Source organism: Dipteris shenzhenensis, chromosome 4 (assembly GCF_047967505.1).
Source record: "Dipteris shenzhenensis isolate YYH24624 ecotype China chromosome 4, Dip_SZ_1.0, whole genome shotgun sequence".
Lineage (NCBI taxonomy): Eukaryota > Viridiplantae > Streptophyta > Polypodiopsida > Gleicheniales > Dipteridaceae > Dipteris > Dipteris shenzhenensis.
This window is the reverse complement of record NC_141599.1, coordinates 61,656,405-61,674,505: the sequence shown is the minus strand read 5'-3', so window position 1 is coordinate 61,674,505 and position 18,101 is coordinate 61,656,405.

The following is an 18,101-nucleotide window of genomic DNA, read 5'->3' as shown; positions in this document are numbered from 1 at the left end:
CCACTTTACCGCCTCCTTCTCCACCACCGCTCCCGGAATCTCCATTTCCCTCTCCGCCAGTTTCCCCCCGAGCCTCCTCCGTTAATTCCTTTGGTCCCATTCTCTATATGAACTCTGGAATTAAACGGCAGCCTATGGAAGAAGATCCACCCCAAGCATCCACCTCACAACAGCCCCATCGGGAGCAATGGCGAGGCAAGCGCACAGCATTTTTTGGCGGGCCTGGATCTGAATTCATGAGAGGTGAATTCCAAACTCACTTCATTGATGGTGACCTTGATGAGCAAACTGATCTGCAGAAACGGCTTCAGCACAAATCCTTCCCTGGTTATATCTTAAATATTGATGCGGTCTCACCACAGGCAATGAAGGATATCCTCAAAATATTCTATGGACACATGATGTCATTAGTCACCATCTACAGATGGAACCCAAGAGATGCAACAGTTGAAACCACCAAAGGTTTTACCGGTGTTATTGCTAATTGGTGGGAGTTCTTATCAAATGAATCCAAAGAGCAAATCTTTGCAAGTGTTGATGCCAATAATCAACCTAATGCCCCGGATTCCCTTATAGCTGCAATCTCCAATCAGTTTCTTCCTACTTTCACGGATGATCGTGCCTAGGCAGCAAATGAATTTTTTGCTCTCAAGCTATGTGATCTTCTTCAGTTGAAAGCCTACAATGCACATGTGCAACAGCTGGTTTATAGAGCTGGCATTTTTTCTGACACTGCAGCAAAGCGTCATTACTTGTACAGCTTACCGCACCGACTTGGAGAAGCAATCATGACGGTTATCGAAGCGCAGACGAAGATTGTCAACATTGACAATCAACCGACTGAAATCCAAAAGACAGTCGTAGATTATACCTTTGCTAACCTATTTCAGATGGTCCAAGTATATATCCGATGACAGTGTACAGAATACACTCTCTGGCGCAAGCTTAAAAAGGTTGGTATTGTTTCACCGGCCATATGTGAACAGTTTGTGGGGCATCAAAACTTCTGCCCTCCAGGTTCTAGTTATGTTCGTCCTCAGATAGGAAAAGTCATAAAGGTGAAGGTCTTACTCAAATATGAGCAGTGTCTAGTCACTTTATGAATTTTATTTAATTTTGTACAAGTGTCATGGTGAAGGTCTTATCCGATTGAGGACAGTGTCTAATCACCATGACTTAGACATAGGACTTCTGGTTGTCTAGTATCATGTGGAAGTAGTAATCCGCCATTGTGAATGTCCCAATAAGGTGCTCCTTCACGGGAGAGCATGTCTGGGAGCACATTTGAGGAGCCTTTTTTCCATTCTACTTTGAAATCATACATGGTAAAGAATTCCTGCCAGCGAGCTAAGCGTCCTCTGCCAATCTGTTTATCAATTCGACGGGTACAGAACGTCTTGAAGTTCTGGTTGTTGGTGCGGATGAGGAATTCTTTATTTAAGATAAAGAGTTCTAGCTTTTGAATTGCCCTTTTAACTGCTAGAATTTCTTTCTCAATTGAATGGTAATTGAGCTCTGCGCCTTGAAAAGTTCCTGACCTGTAGGCACATACAACTTCTCCAATGGGTGTCTTTTCAAGTAAGACTGCTCCCCAGAAATGGTCAGATGCATCTGTTTCGATTACTAGCTGTCCCGTGGCTGATGGAATGGTGAGAGATGGTAACTGTTGAACCTTTTCTTTGATGTGTTGCACCGCTTCTATTTGGGGTGGACCCCATGTCGGACCATCTTTTCTGAGACAGAGTTGGAGAAGATGCCGATCTTTGGTTAACTGTTTCATGTAACAACTGAAGGTGGTTCACTGAAGTCTGTTCATGCCCCTTACGCTCTAACAGACAAAGATGACCATAGCATGCCTGTCGAGCAGCAGCAGTTGAATTGGTGCAATTCGCACAACCTTGCTACTCAGGTATGTTTGGATGCTTGCCACTCTGCCTTGTACGATTTACAACTTGCTGTGGGCAAACTAGATCGTAATATCCACACGGTACTAGATGAGCTACAGCAACTTAAGGGCCATGCATCCTCTTCAACCCAGTCTATATATAAGTCATTTCCTCCATCATTACCCCCCTCTTCGGCTAGTCCCCTCACAGAGCCCTGCTATCCTTCCAAACCTCCCAGTCTTATGTTTTGGCCGCAGTTTATGGATGCTTTATCCTAGCTATAGAACCTCTTTTCCGCATGGGTGTAAATGCTACTTGCATGGTTAGTTTGGTAGATACTCGCCACTATAATATTAAAGATGCCCGCATAGGACTCATCCATGGTAGCCTCAATTGAGAGCCTGTTTATACAGTAGTCTATCCTAATTTCAAGATGTCTCTCACGGACCCCCACTTGTCCACTGCTCTGCGTTTGTACGTCCAGATTAAAGGTCTAGCCATGAAGCCAAAATCAGAGCATTGTGCTATCCATGTCCGTTCTGTGAATTATTTAGTGTCTACCATTAATTCCGTCCCTCGCCATGTCACTGCTAATGATGAATGTATTATCTACGGCAAGAATAATGCAGAAGTGACCACGTTCCATTTTGACGCTCTGCCTATGCCAGAAGAGTGGGAAATGGATAATCAGCAAGTCTCGGATGAAGCCTCCTCCTTTTCAAAAATACCTATGTTTCAGGTTGAGGATGCCCCCACAAAATCGGTGGTTCACCGTAGCACCCCAAGTGAAAAGGGTAAGCGCGTTATGCATTTATCTTTCCCATTGGCCTCTCATGTTTCTATTGCCGTAATCCCTGATGAGAGCCGAACTAGTGCCTCCGATGCTGCTCCTCCTGATCTCTCCCCTGACAAAGTTGAATCTATCAGAGATTGGGTAACTTCTACAGCTGCATCTCGATTTCCTGCTGATGCCAGTTTACATTATCGCCGCTCTACTGCTGTAAATATGCCTGTACAATCGCATTCAAATTTTGATAATATCACTGCATCAGCTGATCGCATATATCCAATGATGATGCTTCGACCTGTTAAGTGGCCACAGTCTAAAGGATTTCAGGTAACAACTGAAGGTGGTTCACTGAAGTCTGTTCATGCCCCTTATGCTCTAACAGACAAAGATGACCATAGCATGCCTGTCGAGCAGCAGCAGTTGAATTGGTGCAATTCGCACAACCTTGCTACTCAGGTATGTTTGGATGCTTGCCACTCTGCCTTGTACGATTTACAACTTGCTGTGGGCAAACTAGATCGTAATATCCACACGGTGCTAGATGAGCTGCAGCAACTTAAGGGCCATGCATCCTCTTCAACCCAGTCTGTATATAAGTCATTTCCTCCATCATTACCCCCCTCTTTGGCTAGTCCCCTCACAGAGCCCTGCTATCCTTCCAAAGCTCCCAGTCTTATGTTTTGGCCCCAGTTTTCTGATACTATCGAGATGGTTGACTCTCCTTATGCAGTAGTTGATTCTCCTCTCGAAACGACAGATTGGTGGGCTGACAGCCAACACCCTTTCTATAAAGCATTCTACATTGATGAACGAGATATGCTATAGGAGGATAGAGATGATCTCCACCAATTCCAACCTCTACCCCCTCATATGGAAATACCTCCGCCATTGCCCACTTCACCGCCTCCTTCTCCACCACCGCTCCCGGAATCTCCATTTCCCTCTCTGCCAGTTTCCCCCCGAGCTTCCTCTGTTAATTCCTTTGGTCCCATTCTCTATATGAACTCTGGAATTAAACCGGAGCCTATGGAAGAAGATCCACCCCAAGCATCCACCTCACAACAGCCCCCTCGGGAGCAATGGCGAGGCAAGCGCATAGCATTTCTTGGCGGGCCTGGATCTGTGAATTCATGAGAGGTGAATTCCAAACTCACTTCATTGATGGTGACCTTGATGAGCAAACTGATCTGCAGAAACGGCTTTAGCACAAATCCTTCCCTGGTTATATCTTAAATATTGATGCGGTCTCACCACAGGCAATGAAGGATATCCTCAAAATATTCTATGGACACATGATGTCATTAGTCACCATCTACAGATGGAACCCAAGAGATGCAGCAGTTGAAACCACCAAAGGTTTTACCGGTGTTATTGCTAATTGGTGGGAGTTCTTATCAAATGAATCCAAAGAGCAAATCTTTGCAAGTGTTGATGCCAATAATCAACCTAATGCCCCGGATTCCCTTATAGCTGCAATCTCTAATCAGTTTCTTCCTACTTTCACGGATGATCGCACCCAGGTAGCAAATGAATTTTCTGCTCTCAAGCTATGTGATCTTTTTCAGTTGGAAGCCTACAATGCACATGTGCAATAGCTGGTTTATAGAGCTGGCATTTTTTCTGACACTGCAGCAAAGCATCATTACTTGTACAGCTTATCGCACCGACTTGGAGAAGCAATCATGACGGTTATCTGTGAGGGGACTGTGAAAAGGAGGACGTAAGGGGATTTTTCCTATCTTTTCATTGTACAAACAAATGGATGACAGCTCAGAGTGGATTACAGCTCAACCTCCACTCATGACAGCTCATTACAGCTCATCCCTTCACTTTGCTTTTTTCTATATAAGAGCACCCTTGGCTCATTTGTAGGCAGAGTGTGCCTCCGAGAGCTCTTGTATCCACAGTTTTTGCAATATATCCAGCTTTCAAGCTTGCCTTGCTTCAAACTCCCTTGTTTCCCTGTTTCCTATTCTCAGTTTTCCTCCATGCCTTTTTCTGTTCCACCGTTCACAATCTCTTACGTCCTGTTCTTCGCCCCCTACTGCTATTCCCCGCTGCTACACGCACCTCTCCCCCTACCGATTTCCCCGTCTACGTCTGTTTCATTCACGCTTTGTCTCCCGATTTCGTCTTCTCCTTACCCCTCGGCATCATCATGGGTTCTCGCTCTTACTCCGTTTAGCTTTCTCTTTTCAGATTGTCCTCCTATCTCCCCATTACCCCTTCCATCCCACTGCCTCCATCCCACTGTTCCATCCCACTGCCTCCATCCTACTGCCTTTTGCCTCCATCCCACTGTTCCATCCCACTGCCTCCATCCCACTCACTGCCTCCATCCCACTGCCTTTTTGCATCCCACTGCCTCCATCCCACTCACTGCCTCCATCCCACTGCCTTTTTGCATCCTCCATCCCACTCACTGCCTCCATCCCACTACCTTTTTGGTATCAGAGCCATGTGTTGGAGGAGATCCAAGCGAGTATTGAGAGCTCCCCGTTACAGGCTGGTAGAGAAGCCGTGTTGAGGTTGAGCTGCCCCGCTTGAGGACTTCCTTATCACAAAGTTCTCCACCCCAAAATGGCCATGGTGATTCGATCCCTCTCTTCCCGTTTTTCTGCTCCCCATCCTTTTTCCTCTGCTTCCTCATCTACCGAACTTGTGGACAACAAGGCGACATGGAATATGCCAATGATCAACGCTGATGATATTTACAAGTTCTCTGCGTTCCATTTCAAGGCTCTCAAACATGTTAAGGTATCCGAAGTAGTGATCAATGTGGCTGATGAGGGTTCCACTGGTGTTTATCTCCCTCTATTTACCCCCCACGAGATTGAGTCTTTTCAGTCTTTCGGATACAAATATATACATTATGGATGCTTTATCCTAGCTATAGAACCTCTTTTCCGCATGGGTGTAAATGCCACTTGCATGGTTAGTTTGGTAGATACTCGCCACTATAATATTAAAGATGCCCGCATAGGACCTGCTACCCTTCCAAAGCTCCCAGTCTTATGTTTTGGCCCCAGTTTTCTGATACTATCGAGATGGTTGACTCTCCTTATGCAGTAGTTGATTCTCCTCTCGAAACGACAGATTGGTGGGCTGACAGCCAACACCCTTTCTATAAAGCATTCTACATTGATGAACGAGATATGCTACAGGAGGATAGAGATGATCTCCACCAATTCCAACCTCTACCCCCTCATATGGAAATACCTCCGCCATTGCCCACTTCACCGCCTCCTTCTCCACCACCGCTCCCGGAATCTCCATTTCCCTCTCCGCCAGTTTCCCCCCGAGCTTCCTCCATTAATTCCTTTGGTCCCATTCTCTATATGAACTCTGGAATTAAACCGGAGCCTATGGAAGAAGATCCACCCCAAGCATCCACCTCACAACAGCCCCCTCGGGAGCAATGGCGAGGCAAGCGCACAGCATTTTTTGGCGGGCCTGGATCTGAATTCATGAGAGGTGAATTCCAAACTCACTTCATTGATGGTGACCTTAATGAGCAAACTGATCTGCAGAAACGGCTTTAGCACAAATCCTTCCCTGGTTATATCTTAAATATTGATGCGGTCTCACCACAGGCAATGAAGGATATCCTCAAAATATTCTATGGACACATGATGTCATTAGTCAGCATCTACAGATGGAACCCAAGAGATGCAGCAGTTGAAACCACCAAAGGTTTTACCGGTGTTATTGCTAATTGGTGGGAGTTCTTATCAAATGAATCCAAAGAGCAAATCTTTGCAAGTGTTGATTGCAATAATCAACCTAATGCCCCGGATTCCCTTATAGGTGCAATCTCCAATCAGTTTCTTCCCACTTTCACGGATGATCGCGCCCAGGCAGCAAATGAATTTTCTGCTCTCAAGCTATGTGTTCTTTTTTACCGGACCGACTTGGAGAATCAATCATGATGGTTATCGAAGCGCAGACGAAGAGATTGTCAACATTGACAATCAACCGACTGAAATCCAAAAGACAGTCGCAGATTATACCTTTGCTAACCTATTTCAGATGGTCCAAGTATATATCCGACGACAGTGTACAGAATACACTCTCCGGCGCAAGCTTAAAAAGGTTGGTATTGTTTCACCGGCCATATGTGAACAGTTTGTGGGGCATCAAAACTTCTGCCCTCTAGGTTCTAGTTATGTTCGTCCTCCCCGGTGATTCCATTCATCAAAATCCCACCATTCTAAATGTTCATGTGTGTCCTCGAAATTTCCAAAAATTCGAAGGCTCCGATGGCGTCGTCGCTACTCTAGAAGGCCCAACGTTTTCTTCGCCGCCGCTCTTTCCAACAAAACAAATCTACAGGATGTTTTATCTGTGGCAAGAAAGGCCACTTTGCTCGTGACTGTCATGAGAAGCCCCGCAATCCACAGCAAAAACAACTGAAAGGTTTCTTCGCAATGGTAGCACACCCCGAACAATGGGAAGTCATTTCCCAAGGTGAGTCTGATGAGTCTCTTCTAGAATGTTCTGAATCAGATACTCCAGAATGTCTTCATTGCCAGATACATGCTTCTCCAGCATCCGAAGATGACGACCCCAATGTATATAGCATGATGAATCTTCCTCACCAACGACAACCTTTCCGAGTTGATATCGAGATTTCCTCAGGAAGTTCTGATGGAGAGCCCCCAGAAGAACCTCCTCTCCCAGAGGTTTTTGCTACAGCTTTCGGTCGTAACAATTCCCGTGGTCACAGTCGAGGTCGCGGCCGACATCCTGGGTTTTCCCATCGAAAATTTTCATCTTGTGATCTACATACGTCCGAAGATCTTTCTAATTCTTCCTTTACTCCTTCTCCAAGTAGAAGATTACCTTCAGCAGATTTATATTCCGGACCTTTGGTCTTTCGGCCTCTCCACAGTGTACATGACTCCTCCCCCAACTTTCTTCCTCCTCCTTTCTGGAAATCCTCAGTCACCACTCTCTCTGCCCCTGCTCCTCTGAACCCATCTCCTCAACGACCTCCCTATTTTGACCAATTTGAGAGTCTTGGCATTAGCATTGATGGGCTTCGTATCCACCTAAAAACGATCACTGACAATTGTGCCAAGCTTCAAAATTCCATCGAATCATTGGATCGTAAGGTTGGTGAACATTTGACTCAGTGCAAGCTCTATACTGAACCAGTTCCAAATGTATTATCTCTTCAAGATTTCTTTTCGTCGCCAGCACCAGCAGTCCGAAATCCCATGAAAAATTGGTTGGTAAAAGTTCAGCTCAAACCCCCGGGGGTACCTCCTTATAATTTGGTTGCTTTAGTCGACACAGGGTCTGGATTCAACATCTGCAAATATCGGGCTCTTCCTGTCTCTTCTTGGCAACAACTTGAGACCCAGGATCAAATGCGTGGTTCGACAATGGGTGGCGAGCTTATTGCATGCAAGAGGTATGCATAAGAAATTCGTATCACTTTGGCTGGGCATTCCACCACTATCAGTTTCTATCAGTTGGAATCCCAAGGGGTAGATCTGGTCATTGGTAATGCTTTTCTCAACCAACATCTCCCATTTGGGTTTTCTACTAAAGAGATGGTCCTTACTATAAATAATGTCTTGGTACATATCCCTGCAAGGGAATCTCTCAAGCGAGTCCTCAAGCCATTTGAAGAAGACCTAGAGATTGTCCGACAGTGTTCTTCCCCAGTTGACCTCCAATATGTCAAAGCTCCACCCGAATATGATTCTACTCCAGATGCCTCTCCAAATCTTGCCGAGTCATTTAGCCCTCAGGATGCCCAACAACCCCTTCAAGGAGCTGAGCTCGATGACTATATCAACAGCCTCCTCCAGGTAGAAAACAGTAAGCAACTCCGCCGAACCGTTCATACTCTTCATATGATGACATCACTGCAGGATATGCAACAGAAGTTCATTCGTGATTGCAGCAATGATTCACCTACGGCTTTCAAGAAAGTGTTCCAGCATCAAGTCGACCTCCCTCTTCGGGAAAACTCCAAACCATTCAAAGAAAGCCCATATGGGTTTACCCAAGCCGACCGACAATTGTGCAATCAAGAAATCCAAGAACTCTTGGATATGGGTCTCATTGAACCATCTCGCTCTGAGTGGGCAGCAGTGGCATTCTATGTAAATAAACACTCCAAGCAGAAGAGGGGTAAGAAGCGCCTTGTCATAAATTACAAGCCACTAAATAAATGTCTTTTGTCAGTTTCTTATCCGAGTACCTTATGCCAAAAATTTCTGGTGCTACAATCTTCTCAAAGTTCTCGATCTCAAGGCAGGGTTTTGGCAAGTAGGTCTTAATCCTAATGATCGTCATAAGACAGGATTTGTCATTCCTCAGGGATTCTATCAATGGAACATACTGCCTTTCGGCCTCAAAACCACTCCTGTAGAATTTCAGAAGTTCATGGATTCCATATTCAGTCAGCATCACTCTTTTTGTTTGGTTTATATTGATGACATACTAGTGTACAGCAAGGATGTCCATTCACATCTCCGCCAAAAGGCAGTGGGATGGAGGCAGTGAGTGGGATGGAGGCAGTGGGATGCAAAAAGGCAGTGGGATGGAGGCAGTGGGATGCAAAAAGGCAGTGGAATGGAGGCAGTGAGTGGGATGGAGGCAGTGGGATGGAATAGTGCGATGGAGGAAAAAGGAAGTGGGATGGAGGTAGTGGGATGGAACAGTGGGATGGAGGCAGTGGGATGGAAGGGGTAATGGGGAGATAGGAGGACGATCTGAAAAGAGAAAGCTAAACGGAGTAAGAGCGAGAACCCATGATGATGCCGAGGGGTAAGGAGAAGACGAAATCGGGAGACGAAGCGTGAATGAAACAGACGTAGACGGGGAAATCGGTAGGGGGAGAGGTGCGTAGCAGCGGGGAAGACCAGTAGGGGGCGAAGAACAGGACGTAAGAGATTGTGAACGGTGGAACAGAAAAAGGCATGGAGGAAAACTGAGAATAGGAAACAGGGAAACAAGGGAGTTTGAAGCAAGGCAAGCTTGAAAGCTGGATAAGTTTGAAGCAAGGCAAACTTGAAAGCTGGATATATTGCAAAAATTGTGGATACAAGAGCTCTCGGAGGCAGACTCTGCCTACAAATGAGCCAAGGGTGCTCTTATATATAAAAAAGCAAAGTGAAGGGATGAGCTGTAATGAGCTGTCATGAGTGGAGGTTGAGCTGTAATCCACTCTGAGCTCTCATCCATTTGTTTGTACAATGAAAAGATAGGAAAAGTCATAAAGGTGAAGGTCTTACTCAAATATGAGCAGTGTCTAGTCACTTTATGAATTTTATTTAATTTTGTACAAGTGTCATGGTGAAGGTCTTATCCGATTGAGGACAGTGTCTAATCACCATGACTTAGACATAGGACTTCTTGTTGTCCAGTATCATGTGGAAGTAGTAATCCGCCATTGTGAATGTCCCAATAAGGTGCTCCTTCACGGGAGAGCATGTCTGGGAGCACATTTGAGGAGCCTTTTTTCCATTCTACTTTGAAATCATACATGGTAAAGAATTCCTGCCAGCGAGCTAAGCGTCCTCTGCCAATCTGTTTATCAATTTGACGGGTACAGAACGTCTTGAAGTTCTTGTTGTCGGTGCGGATGAGGAATTCTTTATTTAAGATAAAGAGTTCTAGCTTTTGAATTGCCCTTTTAACTGCTAGAATTTCTTTCTCAATTGAATGGTAATTGAGCTCTGCGCCTTGAAAAGTTCCTGACCTGTAGGCACATACAACTTCTCTAGTGGGTGTCTTTTCAAGTAAGACTGCTCCCCAGAAATGGTCAGATGCATCTGTTTCGATTACTAGCTGTCTTGTGGCTGATGGAATGGTGAGAGATGGTAACTGCTGAACCTTTTCTTTGATGTGTTGCACCGCTTCTGTTTGGACCCCATGTCGGACCATCTTTTCTGAGACAGAGTTGGAGAAGATGCCGATCTTTGGCTAACTGTTTATAAAAAGGGGATATGTAATTGAGACATCCCAGGAAACTTTGGAGTTGAGTTCGATCTCTAATTTCATCTGGAAATGCAAGAAGGGCTTTCAAGACATGTTGCTGCATTTGAATATTACCCTTGTGGATGTGGACTCCTAAGAACTCAATCGTTTCTTGGCCAAGGGTGATTTTTTGTGCAGAAAGGGCCAACCCTTTGAATTTGATGAGATCATACACAATTTGGAGATGGCGGAGATGTGAATGGACATCCTTGCTGTACACTAGTATGTCATCAATATAAACCAAACAAAAAGAGTGATGCTGACTGAATATGGAATCCATGAACTTCTGAAATTCTACAGGAGCGGTTTTGAGGCCAAAAGGCAGTACGTTCCATTGATAGAATCCCTGAGGAACGACAAATGCTGTCTTATGACGATCATTAGGATTAAGACCTACTTGCCAAAACCCTGCCTTGAGATCGAACTTCGAGAAGATTGTAGCACCAGAAATTTTTTGCATAAGGTACTCTTTGTTGGGAATCGGATAAGAAACTAACAAAAGACATTTATTTAGTGGCTTGTAATTTATGACAAGGCGCTTCTTACCCCTCTTCTGCTCGGAGTGTTTATTTACATAGAATGCCGCTGCTGCCCACTCAGAGCGAGATGGTTCAATGAGACCCATATCCAAGAGTTCTTGGATTTCTTGATTGCACAATTGTCAGTCGGCTTGGGTAAACCCATATGGGCTTTCTTTGAATGGTTTGGAGTTTTCCTGAAGAGGGAGGTCGACTTGATGCTGGAACACTTTCTTGAAAGGCGTAGGTGAATCACTGCTGCAATCACGAATGAACTTCTATTGCATATCCTGCAGTGATGTCATCATATGAAGAGTATGAACGGTTCGGCGGAGTTGCTTACTGTTTTCTACCTGGAGGAGGCTGTTGATATAGTCGTCGAGCTCAGCTCCTTGAAGGGGTTGTTGGGCATCCTGAGGGCTAAATGACTCGGCAAGATTTGGAGAGGCATCTGGAGTAGAATCATATTCGGGTGGAGCTTTGACATGTTGGAGGTCAACTGGGGAAGAACACTGTCGGACAATCTCTAGGTCTTCTTCAAATGGCTTGAGGACTCACTTGAGAGATTCCCTTGCAGGGATATGTACCAAGACATTATTTATAGTAAGGACCATCTCTTTAGTAGAAAACCCAAATGGGAGATGTTGGTTGAGAAAAGCATTACCAATGACCAGATCTACCCCTTGGGATTCCAACTGATAGAAACTGATAGTGGTGGAATGCCCAGCCAAAGTGATAGGAATTTTTGATGCATACCTCTTGCATGCAATAAGCCCGCCACCCATTGTCGAACCACGCATTTGATCCTGGGTCTCAAGTTGTTGCCAAGAAGAGACAGGAAGAGCCCGATATTTGCAGATGTTGAATCCAGACCCTGTGTCGACTAAAGCAACCAAATTATAAGGAGGTACCCCCGGGGGTTTGAGCTGAACTTTTACCAACCAATTTTTCATGGGATTTCGGACTGCTGGTGCTGGCGACGAAAAGAAATCTTGAAGAGATAATACATTTGGAACTGGTTCAGTATAGAGCTTGCACTGAGTCAAATGTTCACCAACCTTACGATCCAATGATTCGATGGAATTTTGAAGCTTGGCACAATTGTCAGTGATCGTTTTTAGGTGGATACGAAGCCCATCAATGCTAATGCCAAGACTCTCAAATTGGTCAAAACAGGGAGGTCGTTCAGGAGATTGGATCAGAGGAGCAGGGGCAGAGAGAGTGGTGACTGAGGATTTCCAGAAAGGTCGAGGAGGAAGAAAGTTGGGGGAGGAGTCATGTACACTGTGGAGAGGCCGAAAGACCGAAGGTCCGGAATATAATGGAGAAGGAGTAAAGGAAGAATCAGAAAGATCTTCGGACGTATGTAGATCACAAGATGAAAATTTTCGATGGGAAAACCCAGGATGTCGGCCGCGACCTCGACTGTGACCACGGGAATTGTTACGACCGAAAGCTGGAGCAAAAACCTCTGGGAGAGGAGGTTCTTCTGGGGGCTCTCCATCAGAACTTCTTGAGGAAATCTCGATATCAACCCGGAAAGGTTGTCGTTGGTGAGGAAGATTCATCATGCTATATACATTGGGGTCGTCATCTTCGGATGCTGGAGAAGCATGTATCTGGCAATGAAGACATTCTGGAGTATCTGATTCAGAACATTCTAGAAGCGACTCATCAGACTCACCTTGGAAAATGACTTCCCATTGTTTGGGGTGTGCTACCATTGCGAAGAAACCTTTCAGTTGTTTTTGCTGTGGATTGCGGGGCTTCTCATGACAGTCACGAGCAAAGTGGCCTTTCTTGCCACAGATAAAACATCCTGTAGATTTGTTTTGTTGGAAAGAGCGGCGGCGAAGAAAACGTTGGGGCCTTCTAGAGTAGCGACGACGCCATCGAAGCCTTCGAATTTTTGGAAATTTCGAGGACCCACATGAACATTTAGAATGGTGGGATTTTGATGAATGGAATCGCCGGGGAGGACGAACATAACTAGAACCTAGAGGGCAGAAGTTTTGATGCCCCACAAACTGTTCACATATGGCCGGTGAAACAATACCAACCTTTTTAAGCTTGTGCCGGAGAGTGTATTCTGTACACTGTCGTCGGATATATACTTGGACCATCTAAAATAGGTTAGCAAAGGTATAATCTGTGACTGTCTTTTGGATTTCAGTCGATTGATTGTCAATGTTGACAATCTTCATCTGTGCTTCGATAACCGTCATGATTGCTTCTCCAAGTCGGTGCGGTAAGCTGTACAAGTAATGACGCTTTGCTGCAGTGTCAGAAAAAATGCCAACTCTATAAACCAGCTGTTGCACATGTGCATTGTAGGCGTCCAACTGAAAAAGATCACATAGCTTGAGAGCAGAAAATTCATTTGCTGCCTGGGCACGATCATTTGTGAAAGTAGGAAGAAACTGATTGGAGATTGCAGCTATAAGGGAATCCGGGGCATTAGGCCCTGATTATTGGCATCAACACTTGCAAAGATTTGCTCTTTGGATTCATTTGATAAGAACTCCCACCAATTAGCAATAACACCGGTAAAACCTTTGGTGGTTTCAACTGCTGCATCTCTTGGGTTCCATCTGTAGATGGTGACTAATGACATCATGTGTCCATAGAATATTTTGAGGATATCCTTCATTGCCTGTGGTGAGACCGCATCAATATTTAAGATATAACCAGGGAAGGATTTGTGCTGAAGCCATTTCTGCAGATCAGTTTGCTCATCAAGGTCACCATCAATGAAGTGAGTTTGGAATTCACCTCTCATGAATTCAGATCCAGGCCCGCCAAAAAATGCTGTGCGCTTGCCTCGCCATTGCTCCCGAGGGGGCTGTTGTGAGGTGGATGCTTGGGGTGGATCTTCTTCCATAGGCTCCGGTTTAATTCCAGAGTTCATATAGAGAATGGGACCAAAGGAATTAATGGAGGAAGCTCGGGGGGGGAAACTAGCGGAGAGGGAAATGGAGATTCCGGGAGCGGTGGTGGAGAAGGAGGCGGTGAAGTGGGCAATGGCGGAGGTATTTCCATATGAGGGGGTAGAAATTGGAATTGGTGGAGATCATCTCTATCCTCTTGTAGCATATCTCGTTCATCAATGTAGAATGCTTTATAGAAAGGGTGTTGGCTGTCAGCCCACCAATCTGTCGTTTCGAGAGGAGAATCAACTACTGCATAAGGAGAGTCAACCATCTCGATAGTATCAGAAAACTGGGGCCAAAACATAAGACTGGGAGCTTTGGAAGGATAGCAGGGCTCTGTGAGGGGACTAGCCGAAGAGGGGGGTAATGATGGAGGAAATGACTTATATACAGACTGGGTTGAAGAGGATGCATGGCCCTTAAGTTGCTGCAGCTCATCTAGTACCGTGTGGATATGACGATCTAGTTTGCCCACAGCAAGTTGTAAATCGTACAAGGCAGAGTGGCAAGCATCCAAACATACCTGAGTGGCAAGGTTGTGCGAATTGCACCAATTCAACTGCTGCTGCTCGACAGGCATGCTATGGTCATCTTTGTCTGTTAGAGCGTAAGGGGCATGAACAGACTTCAGTGAACCACCTTCAGTTGTTACCTGAAATCCTTTAGACTGTGGCCACTTAACAGGTCGAAGCATCATCATTGGATATATGCGATCAGCTGATGCAGTGATATTATCAAAATTTAAATGCGATTGTACAGGCGGATTTACAGCAGTAGAGCGGCGATACTGTAAACTGGCATCAGCAGGAAATCGGGATGCAGCTGTAGAAGTTACCCAATCTCTGATAGATTCAACTTTGTCATTCAACTTTGTCAGGGGAGAGATCAGGAGGAGCAGCATCGGAGGCACTAGTTCGGCTCTCATCAGGGATTCTGGCAATAGAAACATGAGAGGCCGATGGGAAAGATAAACGCATAACGCGCTTACCCTTTTCACTTGGGGTGCTACGGCGAACCACCGATTTTGTGGGGGCATCCTCAACCTGAAACATAGGTATTTTTGAAAAGGAGGAGGCTTCATCCGAGACTTGCTGATAATCCATTTCCCACTCTTCTGGCATAGGCAGAGCATCAAAATGGAACCTGGTCACTTCTGCATTAGTCTTGCCGTAGATAATACATTCATCGTTAGCAGTGACATGGCGAGGGACAGGATTAATGGTAGACACTAAATAATTCACAGAACGGACATGGATAGCACAATGCTCTGATTTTGGCTTCATGGCTAGACCTTTAATCTGGACGTACAAACGCAGAGCAGTGGACAAGTGGGGGTCCATGAGAGACATCTTGAAATTAGGATAGACTACTGTATAAATAGGCTCTCGAATGAGGCTACCATGGATGAGTCCTATGCGGGCATCTTTAATATTATAGTGGCGAGTATCTACCAAACTAACCATGCAAGTAGCATTTACACCCATGCTAAAAAGAGGTTCTATAGCTAGGATAAAGCATCCATAATGTATATATTTGCATCCGGAAGACTGAAAAGACTCAATCTCGTGGGGGGTAAATAGAGGGAGATAAACACCAGTGGAACCCTCATCAGCCACATTGATCACTACTTCGGATACCTTAACATGTTTGAGATCCTTGAAATGGAACGCAGAGAACTTGTAAATATCATCAGCGTTGATCATTGGCATATTCCATGTCGCCTTGTTGTCCACAAGTTCGGTAGATGAGGAAGCAGAGGAAAAAGGACGGGGAGCAGAAAAACGGGAAGAGAGGGATCGAATCACCATGGCCATTTTGGGGTGGAGAACTTTGTGATAAGGAAGTCCTCAAGCGGGGCAGCTCAACCTCAACACGGCTTCTCTACCAGCCTTTAACGGGGAGCTCTCAATACTCTCTTGGATCTCCTTCAACACATGGCTTTGATACCAAAAAGGCAGTGGGATGGAGGCAGTGAGTGGGATGGAGGCAGTGGGATGCAAAAAGGCAGTGGGATGGAGGCAGTGAGTGGGATGGAGGCAGTGGGATGGAACAGTGGGATGGAGGCAAAAGGCAGTGGGATGGAGGCAGTGGGATGGAACAGTGGGATGGAGGCAGTGGGATGGAAGGGGTAATGGGGAGATAGGAGGACGATCTGAAAAGAGAAAGCTAAATGGAGTAAGAGCGAGAACCCATGATGATGCCGAGGGTTAAGGAGAAGACGAAATTGGGAGACGAAGCGTGAATGAAACAGACGTAGACGGGGAAATCGGTAGGGGGAGAGGTGGCGAGGCAAGCACACAGCATTTTTTGGCGGGCCTGGATAAAGGCTCCTCAAATGTGCTCCCAGACATGCTCTCCCGTGAAGGAGCACCTTATTGGGACATTCACAATGGCGGATTACTACTTCCACATGATACTGGACAACCAGAAGTCCTATGTCTAAGTCATGGTGATTAGACACTGTCCTCAATCGGATAAGACCTTCACCATGACACTTGTACAAAATTAAATAAAATTCATAAAGTGACTAGACACTGCTCATATTTGAGTAAGACCTTCACCTTTATGACTTTTCCTATCTTTTCATTGTACAAACAAATGGATGACAGCTCAGAGTGGATTACAGCTCAACCTCCACTCATGACAGCTCATTACAGCTCATCCCTTCACTTTGCTTTTTTCTATATAAGAGCACCCTTGCCTCATTTTGTAGGCAGAGTCTGCCTCCAGAGCTCTTGTATCCACAGTTTTTGCAATATATCCAGCTTTCAAGCTTGCCTTGCTTCAAACTCCCTTGTTTCCCTGTTTCCTATTCTCAGTTTTCCTCCATGCCTTTTTCTGTACCACCGTTCACAATCTCTTACGTCCTGTTCTTTGCCCCCTACTGGTCTTCCCCGCTGCTACGCACCTCTCCCCCTACCGATTTCCCCGTCTATGTCTGTTTCATTCACGCTTCGTCTCCCGATTTCGTCTTCTCCTTACCCCTCGGCATCATCATGGGTTCTCGCTCTTACTCCGTTTAGCTTTCTCTTTTCATATCGTCCTCCTATCTCCCCATTACCCCTTCCATCCCACTGCCTCCATCCCACTGTTCCATCCCACTGCCTCCATCCCACTGCCTTTTGCCTCCATCCCACTATTCCATCCCACTGCCTCCATCCCACTGCCTCTATCCCACTCACTGCCTCCATCCCACTGCCTTTTTGCATCCCACTACCTCCATCCCACTGCCTTTTTGCATCCCACTGCCTCCATCCCACTCATTGCCTCCATCCCACTGCCTTTTTGCTTTTTGCATCCCACTTCCTCCATCCCACTCACTGCCTCCATCCCACTGCCTTTTTGGTATCAGAGCCATGTGTTGAAGGAGATCCAAGAGAGTATTGAGAGCTCCCCGTTAAAGGCTGGTAGAGAAGCCGTGTTGAGGTTGAGCTGCCCCACTTGAGGACTTCCTTATCACAAAGTTCTCCACCCCAAAATGGCCATGGTGATTCGATCCCTCTCTTCCCGTTTTTCTGCTCCCCGTCCTTTTTCCTCTACTTCCTCATCTACCGAACTTGTGGACAACAAGGCAACATGGAATATGCCAATGATTAACGCTGATGATATTTACAAGTTCTCTGCGTTCCATTTCAAGGCTCTCAAACATGTTAAGGTATCCGAAGTAGTGATCAATGTGGCTGATGAGGGTTCCACTGGTGTTTATCTCCCTCTATTTACCCCCCACGAGATTGAGTCTTTTCAGTCTTCCGGATACAAATATATACATTATGGATGCTTTATCCTAGCTATAGAACCTCTTTTCCGCATGGGTGTAAATGCTACTTGCATGGTTAGTTTGGTAGATACTCGCCACTATAATATTAAAGATGCCCGCATAGGACTCATCCATGGTAGCCTCAATCGAGAGCCTGTTTATACAGTAGTCTATCCTAATTTCAAGATGTCTCTCATGCACCCCCACTTGTCCACTGCTCTGCGT